The 17,465-nt window shown below is 36.2% G+C and overlaps 1 protein-coding gene across 1 annotated transcript in view; it reads left to right on the top strand.

The window, feature by feature from the left end:
* The first annotated feature begins 1,005 nt into the window (after window positions 1-1,005).
* LOC128654298 (retinol dehydrogenase 7) overlaps window positions 1,006-17,465 on the top strand; it is a 120,760-nt gene continuing 104,300 nt past the window's right edge. Inside the window, exon 1 of the mRNA XM_053708159.1 lies at window positions 1,006-1,198. The gene's annotated coding sequence lies outside the window, so the exon portion shown is untranslated. The remainder of the gene's footprint in view (window positions 1,199-17,465) is intronic.

Here is a 17,465-nt window from a genome sequence, read left to right as displayed (position 1 = left end):
TTCAGATGTTTGATAGATTATGTTTGAATTGAATGTCCCTTTAACCGTTATTCACCCCTTAACTGCCAGAACCCCAATGTAATAAACTTCCTAACCTTTATGATCAGTAACCACTACATTGAGTGACAGCAAAAATGCTAAAAGTTCTTCAGTATTTTTTGTTTTTCTTTGAAATTTCCAGTAGCGAAGGGGTTAACTACTACACTGTTATGCCCCTTTAACTATGTATTTAACATACTCCTTTGTGGAGGTTAAATAGAGGCACATGGTAGTTTAATAGAAAAATCTCTACAGCTGACTAACTATGTCCAAAACCCTTTTGTATGACTTAAACTGCACACAGCAGTGCAATAATCTAAGTCAATAAAGCATTTAACTAGTGCACTATTATGCCCCTTTAAAGGGACAGTCTACAATAGATTTGTTATTGTTTTAAAAGCTAGATAATCCCTTTATTACCCATTCCCCAGTTTTGCATAACCAACATGGTTATATTAATATACTTTTTACCTCTGTGATTACCTTGTATCTAAGCATTTTCTGACAGCACCCTGATCACGACTTTTTATTTATTATCTATTGACTTGCATTTTAGCCAATTATTGCAGTGTCTGCCACAAGCCACGGGCGTGAACACTATATGGCCCACATGAACTAGCACTGCAGTCTCCTGTTGTGCAAAGCTAATAAAAAAGCATGTGATAAGAGGCTGTCTTTAGTGGCTAAGAAACAGGCAGAAATGTGTAGGTTTAAATGTTATAAAGTATATTAATATAACAATGTTGGTTGTGCAAAGCCGGGGAATGGGTATTAAAGCCATTATCTATCTTTATAAACAATAACCATTTTAGTGTAGACTGTCCCTTTAACTGTGTCTGTCCCTATTTTGTGGTGGTTAAATAGAGTTACATAAAATCCTCTAGCACATTAAGGCATTTTTCCGTCTTACTATTATGCCCCTCCCTCAGCAAGCTGTTTAAGAAAAGGAGGAGCTGACAAGTGATATTTTCCCTGCATTCTTTCTTCTGTCAGCTGCTAACATGAATCTCTTCTCTGTAATCAGTAATGTAATACAAATCTGATAACAGCAGTTATAAAGTCCATCTTTATCCAGGACAGGCTGTGACTACTCCCCTTTTAATGCTGGCAGGTTTCCTGTCTAATCCCCGCTGTATGTCCTGCCATTGACCAGGGAGAGGTAAGAAGCACTGCTTGCCTATATTTCCCCATTAGAACTGTAATTCAGTGTTTAGAGCTGCGTGTGCATATTAACATGTTTAAGCAAGTTGGCACATACCCAATCATTGGTTTCCTGCTTGGTTTTGTTGTGTGGTTAAAAAAAGCATTCAGTAAGTTAAAATACAGAACACTTCTAAGTTACATATGCTGCAGGGAGGAACATGAAAAGTGCTGTCCAGAAACACAATACATGTTCCTCCCTGCACACCCTGCAGCATATGTAACTCATAAGTGTCCAGGAAAACATGGCTGAGGTGGCAACCCTATTCAGTAGCCCTCACTGATATTTAGACTGAGAAAGAATTATACAACTGCCTTAAAATAGATATGAAACTGTATGAGATTGTGATATAAAATATTTAATTATGTCTAGTTAAAAACACGTTTATTATTTATGTTGTCCCTATTTCCTGTAGTTTAACTGTTGGTTTTCTAACTTCCACTTTCCAGTTTCTATAAAGTAATTTGCAGCTCCATATTTGTACTTAAAGGGACAGTAAACTAAAAGTTAAACTATCATATATGCAATTTGAAACAACTTTGGAATTTACTTTATTCTCTTGGTATTCTTTATTGAAAAGCATACCAAGGTAGACTCAGGATCAGCAATATACTACTGTGAGGTAGCTGCTGATTAGAGGCTGTGCATATAAACCTCTTAATTAGTTCATTGATATCTTCAGCTAGCTTCTGGTTGTGCATTGCTACTCCTTCAACAAAGGATACCAAAAGAATGAAGTGCATTCAATAATAGAACAAATGCAAAGGATAGTACACAGCGCCAAAAGAATGACACACAAGCTCTCTAAAATTAAACGATCACTTAACTAGGTCACTAATATGTAAAAAAAATGCAAAAGTTTAGGAGCGATGATAAAATATTTTTGTTATATGGATCCAAAAATATATTTAATAAACTATTAAGATAAAATAGAATTAAAATAAGATTTATACACATATAGAAGCACAGTAAATCTCTTACAGTACAATATAGTTGTTATATATATATATATATATATATATATAATGTACAAAATATGTTTGTGCAAGAAAAAAACGAGTCTTGAGAAAGGCCCTATTTAGGGCTGAAACGCATCGACCTATTGAGACAGCTAAAGCTCGAGTTTTCCAGCAATTTTTTTTGTGTGGGGGTCCAGTAAGCCTAATTCACTATAGTGCAGGACTTATATCATTTAGGTTTTTAGGTTTTGCACATTGTTTGTTTCCTTTCCAGGATTTAACATCACGGAATATATATCTTTTGGGATTATATATATATATATATATATATATATATATATATATCTCTATCTCTCTATCTCAAAGGAGGATGGTAGAAGCACTCCTGGTAAATTGTAATGGCCCAAAACCGGCCCGTGGTGCCCCGGGTGCACTCCAAGTGAAATACAAATCAGCAAAGTAAGGGAGTCACTCACAGGGTCTTGTAGTGAAGAACAAAGTCTTTATTGACGTTTCGGGGTTGCCCCCGTTTTCAAAATAGGCATACAAAACCAGACAAGTACTTACCCCCTATATACCCATACTAATCATCTAACACCCGTCAGCTGATTATGGCCATGACCGGAGTAACGTGACAACGTTGTCATGGCAACCGGACGCTAACCGCAAACAGCTGGGGTAATAAAAACAGAAACACAGCTGCTACATATTAACCTGGGCCACGTTAAAGACATAGTGCAGAATCTATTAACATAGGATAGCGGGTGTGGCTTAATTAACAGGCGTGCTACTTACTAAATACAAAATACAATGCAAGTTCAATTAGTAATCAGTTGGCTACTAGACAATTAAATGCACACAGGTTATTTACATAATGTAAGACGAACCGTTATAGAGTCTAAGTATAGACTTATACTGTGACCAAATATGTAAATAAATGCAGTCAACAACTCATTTAAAGGGGACGTCTCTAGAATCAGATTTGCCACATTACCAACAAGGGCAACAATGGAGCAAACCAGTCATATATATGCAAAACTTGCAAAACTGAAAAAGAAAGAAAAAGATTTAATACTTCATGCTACATACTTGTCGGAATACCATCGCAAGAAATTCATCCCCCGGGAATTTAGAATAAGGAATACACCGACTATAGGGAGGAATAATCCTGCATTTTGTTTGAAATGATGTAACATTATGAACAAATGCTCACTCGACAAAATTCTCTTTGTGATTGAGGAGGTTACAAGACTACTAGAAATAAATAGAAACAAAACAAGGGCATATGAAACACTGCACCTAAGTAGACTGGAAACAGATACTGACCAAAATTGGCTGAATAAACTTAAGGAAGAGGTTGATAAATACGAAAATGACCTAATAACATTCAAGAATAGAAAACTGGAAGATGTCACACAGGATTATAAGAATAAGAGTGTGTATCGGTGGCAGATGAACCCAGATGAAAGAAGCATGTACAGAGCGAATAGACCCTGGCGACAAAGGTACAACCGTACAAGACGATTGGGTACGGTGGACAGCTCTGGAAACAGTTTGGATTCGGACAACACCAACAGGGCACCAACTGACACGATGGAACAACAAAGTGGCATGCTAACATGCTCAAAAAACGGGGGAGGCAGAGGACCCATACCCGGAGGGGGGGCTACAGGCAGACCACCAAGACTACCCAGGAGAGGAAGGTATATGAGGAGCTGAACATCAACCTTAGTGGACACATAGTCACACAAGACGAGAGGAGTGTCCTTAATAAGGGTCTTTCTTGCATTCCTACTACTAACCCTGACCCCTTCAACCTATATGCGGATGTACAGCATTTTACCTGCTCACTTAGACTCAAAGAACACTTCCAGACATCCACCAATGAAGAATCCACACCTGCCCTGAAGAAAAACAGCACCTATGATCCGAACAGCAACAATCCCTCTATTAAAACATTTTCTAGACTGCTATGGCAGACAAGTGAGGAGGGTTGTAAAACCCATACCCAACACAGGCATAACCTAACATATAAAGAAAAACAAGCACTAAGGGACCTACAGAATGACAACAACACCGTTCTGAGAGAAGCGGATAAAGGAAACCCAGCACTCATCAGCTAGCTCACAGCTAAGATATAAAATGGAAAGGTTAGTCACTGCATCTGGCCAAATGGGACAAGCTCAGGCACAACGTCAAGGTCCTTTCCAACACCTGAGTCCCTAACACAGCCACACAATGCAGGCCAGATGCGGTGACTAACCTTTCCATTTTAAATCTTAGCTGTGAGCTAGCTGGTGAGTGCTGGGTTTCCTTTATGTGTTGTATGTATTTTGTAATCCCCCATGGTTCTTGCACCCACTCCTGTCTGGGGTTAACTGCCTATGACTCTGGTGACGGCACAGCTTTTTGTGAGTGCTATTTAGCACCCAGGGCTGGCATGTTGCTGGGTCATGGGATGTGTACCTGGTCTGGTTTTGGAGTGCAGTCCCCTTTCCGTGTTTTGTATGTTGCTGGGTGATTACATATACCTGGAGCCTAACTCCCTCACTTCCCATTGACTTACATTATAAACTGGGTTTCAATTTACAACGGTTTGGATTTACAACCATTCCTTCTGGAACCTAACCCCGGCGTAAACTGAGGGCTACCTGTATTTATTTTTTTGGGGAATATATATATTTTTAACATTGATTCAATAAAAGTGACTTTTTAAAATTTTGAAACTGACCAGAGGATCAAGTTTCTTTGCTTTCGCTATATATATATATATATATGGAGTGCAGAATTATTAGGCAAGTTGTATTTTTGAGGATTCATTTTATTATTGAACAACAACCATGTTCTCAATGAACCCAAAAAACTCATTAATATCAAAGCTGAATAGTTTTGGAAGTAGTTTTTAGTTATAGCTATTTTAGGGGGATATCTGTGTGTGCAGGTGACTATTACTGTGCATAATTATTAGGCAACTTAACAAAAAACAAATATATACCCATTTCAATTATTTATTTTTACCAGTGAAACCAATATAACATCTCAACACTCACAAATATACATTTCTGACATACAAAAACAAATCAGTGACCAATATAGCCACCTTTCTTTGCAAGGACACTCAAAAGCCTGCCATCCATGGATTCTGTCAGTGTTTTGATCTGTTCACCATCAACATTGCGTGCAGCAGCAACCACAGCCTCCCAGACACTGTTCAGAGAGGTGTACTGTTTTCCCTCCTTGTAAATCTCACATTTGATGATAGACCACAGGTTCTCAATGGGGTTCAGATCAGGTGAACAAGGAGGCCATGTCATTAGATTTTCTTCTTTTATACCCTTTCTTGCCAGCCACGCTGTGGAGTACTTGGACGCGTGTGATGGAGCATTGTCCTGCATGAAAATCATGTTTTTCTTGAAGGATGCAGACTTCTTCCTGTACCACTGCTTGAAGAAGGTGTCTTCCAGAAACTGGCAGTAAGACTGGAAGTTGAGCTTGACTCCATCCTCAACCCGAAAAGGCCCCACAAGCTCATCTTTGATGATACCAGCCCAAACCAGTACTCCACCTCCACCTTGCTGGCATCTGAGTCGGACTGGAGCTCTCTGCCCTTTACCAATCCAGCCACGGGCCCATCCATCTGGCCCATCAAGACTCACTCTCATTTCATCAGTCCATAAAACCTTAGAAAAATCAGTCTTGAGATATTTCTTGGCCCAGTCTTGATGTTTCAGCTTGTGTGTCTTGTTCAGTGGTGGTCGTCTTTCAGCCTTTCTTACCTTGGCCATGTCTCTGAGTATTGCACACCTTGTGCTTTTGGGCACTCCAGTGATGTTGCAGCTCTGAAATATGGCCAAACTGGTGGCATCTTGGCAGCTGCACGCTTGACTTTTCTCAGTTCATGGGCAGTTATTTTGCGCCTTGGTTTTTCCACACGCTTCTTGCGACCCTGTTGACTATTTTGAATGAAACGCTTGATTGTTCGATGATCACGCTTCAGAAGCTTTGCAATTTTAAGAGTGCTGCATCCCTCTGCAAGATATCTCTCTATTTTTGACTTTTCTGAGCCTGTCAAGTCCTTCTTTTGACCCATTTTGCCAAAGGAAAGGAAGTTGCCTAATAATTATGCACACCTGATATAGGGTGTTGATGTCATTAGACCACACCCCTTCTCATTACAGAGATGCACATCACCTAATATGCTTAAAGGGACACTGAACCCAACTTTTTTCTTTTGTGATTCAGACAGAGCATTCAATTTTAAGAAACTTTCTAATTTACTCCTATTATCTATTTTTCTTTGTTCTCTTGCTATCTTTATTTAAAAAAAAAGGCATCTAAGCTTTCATTTTCGTTCAGTACTCTGGACAGCACTTTTTTATTGGTGGATGAATTTATCCACCAATCAGCAAGAACAACCCAGGTTGTTCACCAAAAATGGGCCGGCATCTAAACTTACATTCTTGCATTTCAAATAAAGATACCAAGAGAATAAAGAAAATTTGATAATAGGAGTAAATTAGAAAGTTGCTTAAAATTGCACGCTCTATCTGAATCACAAAAGAAAAAAATTGGGTTCAGTGTCCCTTTAATTGGTAGTAAGCTAGTAGGCTTTAATTGGTAGTAGGGACGTTGGATTAATATTATTATTTTACACGTGTAACTATTTTTTCATTTGAGACTTCCTTGAGACACTTTTCTCCTTTTTTCTCGCACAAACATATTTTGTACATTATTTTATAGAGATAACAATGATATTGTACTTTTAGGGTTTTACTGTGCTTATGTGTATGTCTTATTGTATTTTGATATTATCTTAATAGTTTATTAAATATAGTTTTGGATCCATTAAAAAAACAAAACGTGTGGTTTCATGTCCCTTTAAGTTTTCCCATTATCTCACTCTCCTGCTGAGATTTTAATGGGATGTAAAAATATCACATAAAATAATACATTGATATTTACAAAATATATTCCCCAAGTATAGTAGCAGGTTCTGAGAGTTATATAACATGACATTATAGGTGTTTTCTATACAATGACAGAGTGAATGACAAAATAGAATGCTCACAGACTTTAATATGATGTGAAATAAAAAATGTCACAGCAACAAAATATGGACACAAATATTGTGGCTATTTGATAAATACAGTATTCTTCCCAAATACAGTGGCAGATTCTCTGAATGAGATTACAGGGAATTATAGCTGCTTTGTATGGAATGACAAGGGTGACAAAATAGAATGTCCAAAGACTTTAATGTGGGGAAATTAAATATGACACAGAGTTGAACCTTTGAGCATCACATAGATGTTTGGCATATACAATCCATACATACAATAGCAAATAATACTTAAATCAATTCACCAAGCGCCTGCTGAAAAAAACACCCTTTGCTCAGATAGATTGACCCCCTAGTGGTCAACAGGAAAATGTAAAAGATTTAAAGGAGTATCAGAGCGCCAACTATAGAAGGCAGGGTCCCCAATTAGAAACAATTTTCAAAGTGTAGTTTCAAAATTGTGTTTATTTCAACACGATCAGAACAGTAATGAATATTCCCTTCAGCTGTAAGAGCTATGTGTCTTGCTCTACAATTTGAACAGTCACATTAAAGCCTGGTATTGTATTTATACAACACTGAATACTAGTAATAACAGATGAAAAATGTATTTACAAATTTTAAAAGATCACAGTCCTTTAGATTTCAGGATGTTAAAATTGGTTAAAATTAAAATAATATAATCTTAATTCCCTCATGGATCCATGTTAACAATCTAAAAATTTATTACAACTAAACATTGATACAGTATAAAATCAATATAGAGCTTGTGCCAAGTGTTCTTAACCACCTTTCTCAAACCTTTCGGTAAGATAACCTGTATTCCAATAGTGGAACCTAGACAGGTCTGAGTGATTTGAAAAATGATATACAAGCTCACATTAATAGCTAGCAATCTTGGCGATCAGTGTTTAACTGATTAAATCCCTTGGATAAAGGTCCTATACAAAACAAATTTTTGTTTGTCTGCTTAACCTACAGTTTAGTTATATATTTGCTGTCAGGTAATAGGTGAGCAGACACCTCCTAAAACATGATGCACAAATTATTTACCAGGTTTGGTGAGAAAAATAATAGTGTCACGGTGAAAAACAAATGCAATAAAAATGATCACAGTGAAAAACAGTTGCAGTAGGAAATGGTCACAGTGAAAAACAGTTGCAGTAAAAAACAATTGCAGTGAGAAAACAATCGCAGTAAAAAAATTTGGTGATTGATCTGGCCTTGGTGCTCAATCCCAGTATAAACAGTTATAATAAATAATAGACCATCATAAACAATCGTGGTGAAAATCTAGTGAACAATCCTTTACTCTGTGTTCAAAATTGAAATTAAAAAATTAGTGAACTCCTTAGAAATCCAGATTAAACCATATAGTGAGAGTTTGTGCAATACTTTTCAACAGTTAGTATGCCAAAATCAGTGTATTTAAATGTCCTCACAATCCTATATGTGTAAGATTTTCCGGTCAGCCCTGGGTCCCTTGCTCTCAAGCCCTCAGCCCTTTCAAGCCTTTGTTCCCTCTGCTTGCTAGCTCGCGGTCCCTCTGCCGAAAAAATTAGAAATAGTGTAGATTGCTAAAAATAAGTGTGAATATCAAAATCCGACTTACCAGCCAACGCGTTTCGGTCAAGTAGTGACCTTTCTCAAGACTGGTTTTAACTGTCGGACAGGGAGTTTAAATACCCTGTCATAAATTGCCCTTTTGTCAAACCGGAAGTGTTTGTTTAAAACTCTGTGTATACTATATTTCTTTCTGTTTCATATTCTCATGTATTCCCAACTTTAGGAGTTTATACAATCCTCCTATTATTTGCATTAGGAATAGTGTTTTAACTAATCCTTATTTTAATGGCTATTTCATAACCCGATTTCTATCCATTCTGATTGGTTGTTCTGGTTGCTTATAACTTTTCTGTGATTGGCTGCCCTTGGGGGTGTGTGACAAATACGTTTCTTTATTGCTTATTTAATATTGTGTGTGTCCTTGTATTTTCTTATAATTGGCCCATACTCTAACTTCGTTATGGTTTTTTTCCAAAATCGCTGCAGGGGGACTGGCCTTATTTTTCAGTTATAGGTGTCAGACCAATAATGTTGTTTATAACCTCCGTTTATATTATATTTCTTTCTATTTCATGTTATCAAATGTTCTCAACTTTAGGAACTTATACGGTACTATTTGCTTTGGGGAAAATGTATTAAAAACTTTGTTTTAATAGCTCTTTCATGACCCGATTTCTATCCATTGTGATTTGTTGTTATGGTTACTTGTAACATTTGTGTGATTCGCAAATGTTCTGATCGTGTTGAAATAAACACAATTTTGAAACTACACTTTGAAAATTGTTTCTAATTGGGGACCCTGCCTTCTATAGTTGGCGCTCTGATACTCCTTTAAATGTTTTACATTTTCCTGTTGACCACTAGGGGTCAATCTATCTGAGCAAAGGGTGTTTTTTTCAGCAGGCGCTTGGTGAATTGATTTAAGAATTTTTGTGTTACATCCTAGTTTGCATCAAGCAGCCGCTGTCAGCAATATATTTGAATATTATGGATTTATTCCAGAGTATAAGACAGTCTATTAACATCAGTATTACCAATAATGAAAGGGGAGAGAACATAATGAGGGAAGAAGACACTATAGATGTACAGCTAATATTTAAAGAACTTGAAAAATTGCTTGTCTCTGAAGTTAAATTTAAAGGAGAAATTTCATTTCTCAAAAAATGTCTAGAATTAGAACTAATTCCGAAAGGGCTATTGGTACATAAGGATTGTGCATTTCCACTGTCAGATACTATAGCAGAGAAATGGAAACATGTGTTAATTGAAACCTCAAGAAAACTAATGGAACTGATTATCGAATACAGAGAAACACTAATAACTAACATAGATCTTGAAATTAAGGAAAATGAAGTTATTATTGTTAACTTAGAAAATTCTGGGCCTGAAAGTGAGGACATTGCAGATAAAAAAGAAACATTGGTTAAGAAAGTTAGCAAAATTAAAGAGGAGATTATAAAAAAGAAAACAAAGAAACTCATGAGAGAGATAGAGAAGAAAAAAGAGGAAGAGCAGATTGATTTAGCTGTTGGGGAGGATTTAGAGGAAGGAAATACACACACGGACAATGATACTAATGATCCCAATACATGGACAAAGGTATCATATAGAAAAGCCAAAACTGGGAGAAAAAATATACATCCAAAACATTTAGAAGTTAAACCAAACAATGCTTATTATGAGAACAGTAATAAACATGAGAACTATAGGGAGAATACACAAATAGAGGGACCATCCAGACATGATAGGTCTAAAGATGAATATTACAACCGACCACACTATGTGAGAAATAGAAATCCCATGAACAACCATAATGGATATAAGGGATATCAATATGGGAGACGACACAATTCAAATAGATCATATAGAAATACATATGGGGGATCATACCAAAGCTATGGGGGGACATATAACTACAATAGGCCCTATAGTAACCACTATGAGGTGCCTTATGATGATCAAAGATGGGACGATAGACAGTACGAACGAAGGAGGGGAAGAAGGGATGAAAAAATAGGTACACATGGAGAAAGAATAAGACAGCATGAACAACATCAAGGAGAAAGATATGAGCAAAGAATTTGGAGGGACCACAATTACCCTAGGAGGGATTGGAGAAATCAAGGGAACAAAGAGGGACAACACCCTCATGATAAGAGAGAGTTACAACATAGGTGGAATTATGGTGAAGAGAGACCTTACAATAGGAGACATGACCAAGAGTATGGAACACCAATAGGAATGAGAGGACCACAGAAACCAACAGTAAATGGGAATGCTGAGAAACTAAAAGAGACTAAAAGAAGTGAAAATCTTGAAGGAAAGGGTGATAGAGGAGACAACAAAAGCCATGCATCCAATATTTCAGCATCACAAGATTTGGAAATACCCCATTCTACCTCTTCTACTACCCCCTCTTTTTTTAGTGTTGGACCACTACCACCACAGGGAGTGGGAGGAAAATCAGTCAAAAACAAAGGCAAAAAAAAGAACCATAGAGGGATGAGAGGAGGGGCCAAAGTAAAGAAGATAGAGGAGAATACCGACAAACAGGAGGATAAGGAAACAAACAAAGGGATATTCAACCTGAGCTCCTATGAATTAAATAAAGATGAAAGATCCATCTTAGGATTAGGCTTATCATTTGCACCATCTAGAAGCCTTGATAAATTTAACACCTTTGTGAGCACCAAAGAGTTTATCAGGAAACTCACTCTAAAGAGATTCTTTCTCAAAACACCGCTGGAAAGGATGAGTTATGGATTTAAGGAGTACGGTTCTACAGTATGAGAGGACTGCTATCAACACACAGACCTTAAGCCAAAGTCCACATTCTATCCTTTAACTCATAAAGGAACTGCATTGGAGACCTTCGAGACAATAGTTTGTAGAGAGATACGGGACATTCACCTTAAAAAACTGAATCTGAAGAATAAGAACTTATCCATTAAACAATTTCAAACTATTAAGAAATTGGAACAAAACCACAATCTAATCATAAAATCCGCCGACAAAGGCGGAGGAATTGTGGTGATGAATAGAAAAGACTACAATGATGAAACTGAGAGAATTCTGAGTGATGGGAATACATATCAAGAATTAGGAGAAAACCCAGCAAACATATATATAAAAGGGAGCTGTCAAGAATATTGAAGGAGGCTAAGGAAGACGGTATCTTAAATGATAAGGAATACAACTATATTAATGTACAGTATTCCAGGACTCCAATTATATACCATCTCCCAAAGATTCATAAAGATCTTAATAAGCCTCCTGGGAGACCGATAATATCCGGGATAGGTTCGCTGAGCAGCAATCTGTCCAAATATGTCGACAGACATCTGCAAAAACATGTTAAAGAACGCCCCTCCTATTTAAGGGATTCAACCCAGATAATCAACCTTCTGGAAGATATAACATGGGAGAACAACTACATTTTGGTGACATGTGATGTGACCGCGCTGTACACCAGCATACCCCATGAGGAGGGTTTGAAAGCGGTGAGATTCTACTTGGAGAAAGACACGGAGATTCCACTAAAACGATGTGATTTTATTCTGGACAGCATCCATTACATATTACATCACAACTATTTCTGTAACAATGGAAAGTTTTATCGACAGATATGTGGTACAGCGAAGGGGACTAGGTTCGCGCCTAGTTATGCCAATCTCTATATGGCAAAATGGGAGGAGATCTTCTGGGAATCATGCCCAGCAGGCGCGGACCTAGTCCTCTATCGACGATATATTGATGACATCATAATGATCTGGAAAGGGTCACAAGAAGATCTAGAACATACTATGAATGGAAATGAAGCCAATTTGCACTTCACGTATGAATGGAGTCGAAAGTCACTTACATATCTAGATTTGAATATTGAGGTAAAAGAGGGGATAATTGAAACATCAACTTTTTTCAAAAAGGTGGACAGCAACAACTATGTCCACCAAACAAGTTGTCACCATATGAATTGGAAGCGGAACATCCCAAAAGGACAGCTTCTCAGAATGAGAAAAAACTGTTCTAATCACCTAAAATGGGAAGAACAAGCGCAAATAATCAAGGCGAAGTTCTTAGACAGAGGTTATAATGAAGAAGCATTGGACCAGAAAATAGAAGAAATAGGAAAAATAGATCGAAGAGACTTAACCAAATATAAAGAGAGGACAAAAAAGATTGATGAAGAAGTCATAAGTGTACCTCTTATAACGGAATATAGCCAGAACAGTCGAATCATTGAAGATATCTTCAGAAAACATTGTAATATTCTTAAAGATGATGATATTCTTGGTGACAAATTACCACAAAAACCAAGCTTTGTATACAGAAGGGCCAATAACCTAAACACACTGGCACCCAGTATACAAAAGAAAAAACAACCTGAAACAAAGGACCCATTTGGGAAAACAGTGAAAGGTTTTTTCCATGCCATACATGTAAACTATGTAAGAGTGGTATAAAAACAACTGAATTCCAATCAAATAATAGTATGAAGAAATATAAAATTAAAAATCTGATTCGCTGTCATGACCGAAATGTCATCTATTTACTCCAATGTCCCTGTGGCCTCCAGTATATAGGACAAACATCTAGGCCACTAAGGGACCGAATAAGGGAACATATTCTCTGTATCGAAAAACTTAATAAAGAAACCCCCCTCTACAAGCATTTCTCTGAAAAACATCAGGGGGATATAAAAACCTTGAAATATATGGGGATACAAAAGGTCCCTATAAATTGGAGAGGGGGAGATCATGAAAAAAAGCTACTGACCGAAGAATCCAAATGGATCTTCTATATGGACTGTTTATTCCCAAGAGGGTTGAATAACATAGAAGACCTGTCCCACCTCCTGAATTTGAATTAAGGACTGGAATTGTTAAATTTAAACACTTTGGTTACATTTGAACATTTTGGAGAAATCCACTTAAAGAGAAAAAAAAACCCTGCCTCAGAGACCATATCCGGTGACCAATCTCGAGCCACATTTATCTTTATGATATTAAGGAATATTAGAAAAATCATTTGAAAAAATCATTAAAAAAAGTACTGTATCCCTAAGAACACTCAGGTTGATCCAACATATAAGAACATTATCAAAATAAAATAATAAAAAATTATCAAAATAATAAAAACACTCTTATAGATAAAATTTCTCACACTAGTAGAAAGAGCACTCTACAAACACCCATCGTCACCAAATAGACCACTTAAAAAATTCCTTAGAGTATCCAAAATTTTATAGGCACACACAATTGGAGAAATAGCCTCCCCACCTTTCCTGCTAGATAAAAACATCAATACAATAGTTAGAATCCCAAACATTAAGACCTTTGGGTTAAGTCAAAAAATAAAGAATATGACTCATAAAGTTACACAAAAATTCTCCAAGGAAAGTCTAATGAACATAGATACCTAGATGAGTAGCAAAATAGAAAAACCTTTCTATATGAAAATTGACAACATATAATAAAGTGATGCTGTAAAGAAAGTTATATCTAAGATACATTAAGAATCTACACACCAAGAATAATAAAAGGGATTTTCTAAATAAATAAAAAAGAAAAGGTTCATATAGACCATTTCTATAAATGTGTATATATGAACTATATTAGGTCCATTCATAGCATGAAAATGCATGAAGTCCATTTAAAGCATGAAAAAACCTTTTCATAGATGAATCCAACAATCAGGTTGGAATACATATAGAGAAAAAATTGCCAGAACGAATGCTAACCGGAGCGATTCCTCCAAAAAACCTCCCCTCCACCTGTTGGGGAATTAAAAACTAAAGAAGATAAATAAATAGGAAATCATCAGATTATCAACACCACTAAAAGGAACATCACCAAATTACATAAATCCTACATATAACACTCTGGAAAATTGAGAAAATTAACTTATATATCCCCATATTGATGAATTGAGCAAGACCTTAGCAACCAAAAATATAAAATTGAATATATTGCTGACAATGACAAATTGAGCGAGTATGACTCAGAAGGGTCATCAGGAGTAACAGTTATAAATTATATAAATTATATGGAATATAGGAGAATTAAAGTACACTCATATCTTTATGGAAACAAAGAGTGTATATCTTACCTTAGATAAAAAGTTATCTTCATAGAACATCCTAAATACTTAATGAAAAGGAACATTATTGGGAAATTAAAATACCATCAATGAAGTAGTAAGATGCGACATAGAGTAAATATGAGGAAACAAACCTATAATTGCTAAACAATGGCAGTCCCCCTGTAGCGATATGTTGAAAAACTATAATGAAGTTGAAATATGGGCCAGTTAAAATATGGGCCAGCTATAGAGAAGTATAAGGATACACAAAATAGCCAATAAAGAAACGTATGTGTTATACACCCCCAAGGATAGCGAATCACACAAATGTTACAAGTAACCATAACAACAAATCACAATGGATAGAAATCGGGTCATGAAAGAGCTATTAAAACAAAGTTTTTAATACATTTTCCCCAAAGCAAATAGTACCGTATAAGTTCCTAAAGTTGAGAACATTTGATAACATGAAATAGAAAGAAATATAATATAAACGGAGGTTATAAACAACATTATTGGTCTGACACCTATAACTGAAAAATAAGGCCAGTCCCCCTGCAGCGATTTTGGAAAAAAACCATAACGAAGTTAGAGTATGGGCCAATTATAAGAAAATACAAGGACACACACAATATTAAATAAGCAATAAAGAAACGTATTTGTCACACACCCCCAAGGGCAGCCAATCACAGAAAAGTTATAAGCAACCAGAACAACCAATCAGAATGGATAGAAATCGGGTTATGAAATAGCCATTAAAATAAGGATTAGTTAAAACACTATTCCTAACGCAAATAATAGGAGGATTGTATAAACTCCTAAAGTTGGGAATACATGAGAATATGAAACAGAAAGAAATATAGTATACACAGAGTTTTAAACAAACACTTCCGGTTTGACAAAAGGGCAATTTATGACAGGGTATTTAAACTCCCTGTCCGACAGTTAAAACCAGTCTTGAGAAAGGTCACTACTTGACCGAAACGCGTTGGCTGGTAAGTCGGATTTTGATATTCACACTTATTTTTAGCAATCTACACTATTTCTAATTTTTTCGGCAGAGGGACCGCGAGCTAGCAAGCAGAGGGAACAAAGGCTTGAAAGGGCTGAGGGCTTGAACGCTTGAGAGCAAGGGACCCAGGGCTGACCGGAAAATCTTACACATATAGGATTGTGAGGACATTTAAATACACTGATTTTGGCATACTAACTGTTGAAAAGTATTGCACAAACTCTCACTATAACATTCACTAAATGGTTTAATCTGGATTTCTAAGGAGTTCACTAATTTTTTAATTTCAATTTTGAACACAGAGTAAAGGATTGTTCACTAGATTTTCACCACGATTGTTTATGATTGTCTATTATTTTTTGCAACTGTTTATACTGGGATTGAGCACCAAGGCCAGATCAATCACCAGATTTTTTTACTGCGATTGTTTTCTCACTGCAATTGTTTTTTACTGCAACTGTTTTTCACTGTGACCATTTCCTACTGCAACTGTTTTTCACTGTGATCATTTTTATTGCATTTGTTTTTCACCGTGACACTATTATTTTTCTCACCAAACCTGGTAAATAATTTGTGCATCATGTTTTAGGAGGTGTCTGCTCACCTATTACCTGACAGCATATATATAACTAAACTGTAGGTTAAGCAGACAAACAAAAATTTGTTTTGTATAGGACCTTTATCCAAGGGATTTAATCAGTTAAACACTGATCGCCAAGATTGCTAGCTATTAATGTGAGCTTGTATATCATTTTTCAAATCACTCAGACCTGTCTAGGTTCCACTATTGGAATACAGGTTATCTTACCGAAAGGTTTGAGAAAGGTGGTTAAGAACACCTGGCACAAGCTCTATATTGATTTTATACTGTATCAATGTTTAGTTGTAATAAATTTTTAGATTGTTAACATGGATCCATGAGGGAATTAAGATTATATTTTAATTTTAACCAATTTTAACATCCTGAAATCTAAAGGACTGTGATCTTTTAAAATTTGTAAATAAATTTTTCATCTGTTATTACTAGTATTCAGTGTTGTATAAATACAATACCAGGCTTTAATGTGACTGTTCAAATTGTAGAGCAAGACACATAGCTATTACAGCTGAAGGGAATATTCATTACTGTTCTGATCGTGTTGAAATAAACACAATTTTGAAACTACACTTTGAAAATTGTTTCTAATTGGGGACCCTGCCTTCTATAGTTGGCGCTCTGATACTCCTTTAAATCTTTTACAATAGCAAATAATAAGAGTGAAATTACGTGAGAATTTCTTTAGAATGACAAGGGTGAATGACAAATTGAATGCCCAAAGACATTAATGAGATGTCAAATTAGAAGTATCACAACAAAACTTGGAGGCAAATTGCACAGATATTTGGCAAATATACTACCCAAGTACATTAGCAGATTCTTAGAGTGAGATTATTTGAGATTGTAAAAGTAAATGGCAAAAGAGAATGTCCCTAGACTTTAATGGGGAGAAGTTAAATGTGGCACAGAGTCAAAACTTTGAGACGTAGCACATTACATCCCAAAGTACA

Source organism: Bombina bombina, chromosome 3 (assembly GCF_027579735.1).
Source record: "Bombina bombina isolate aBomBom1 chromosome 3, aBomBom1.pri, whole genome shotgun sequence".
Lineage (NCBI taxonomy): Eukaryota > Metazoa > Chordata > Amphibia > Anura > Bombinatoridae > Bombina > Bombina bombina.
The sequence above is the reverse complement of the archived record's forward strand: the minus strand, read 5'-3'. Positions and strand labels throughout refer to the sequence as shown.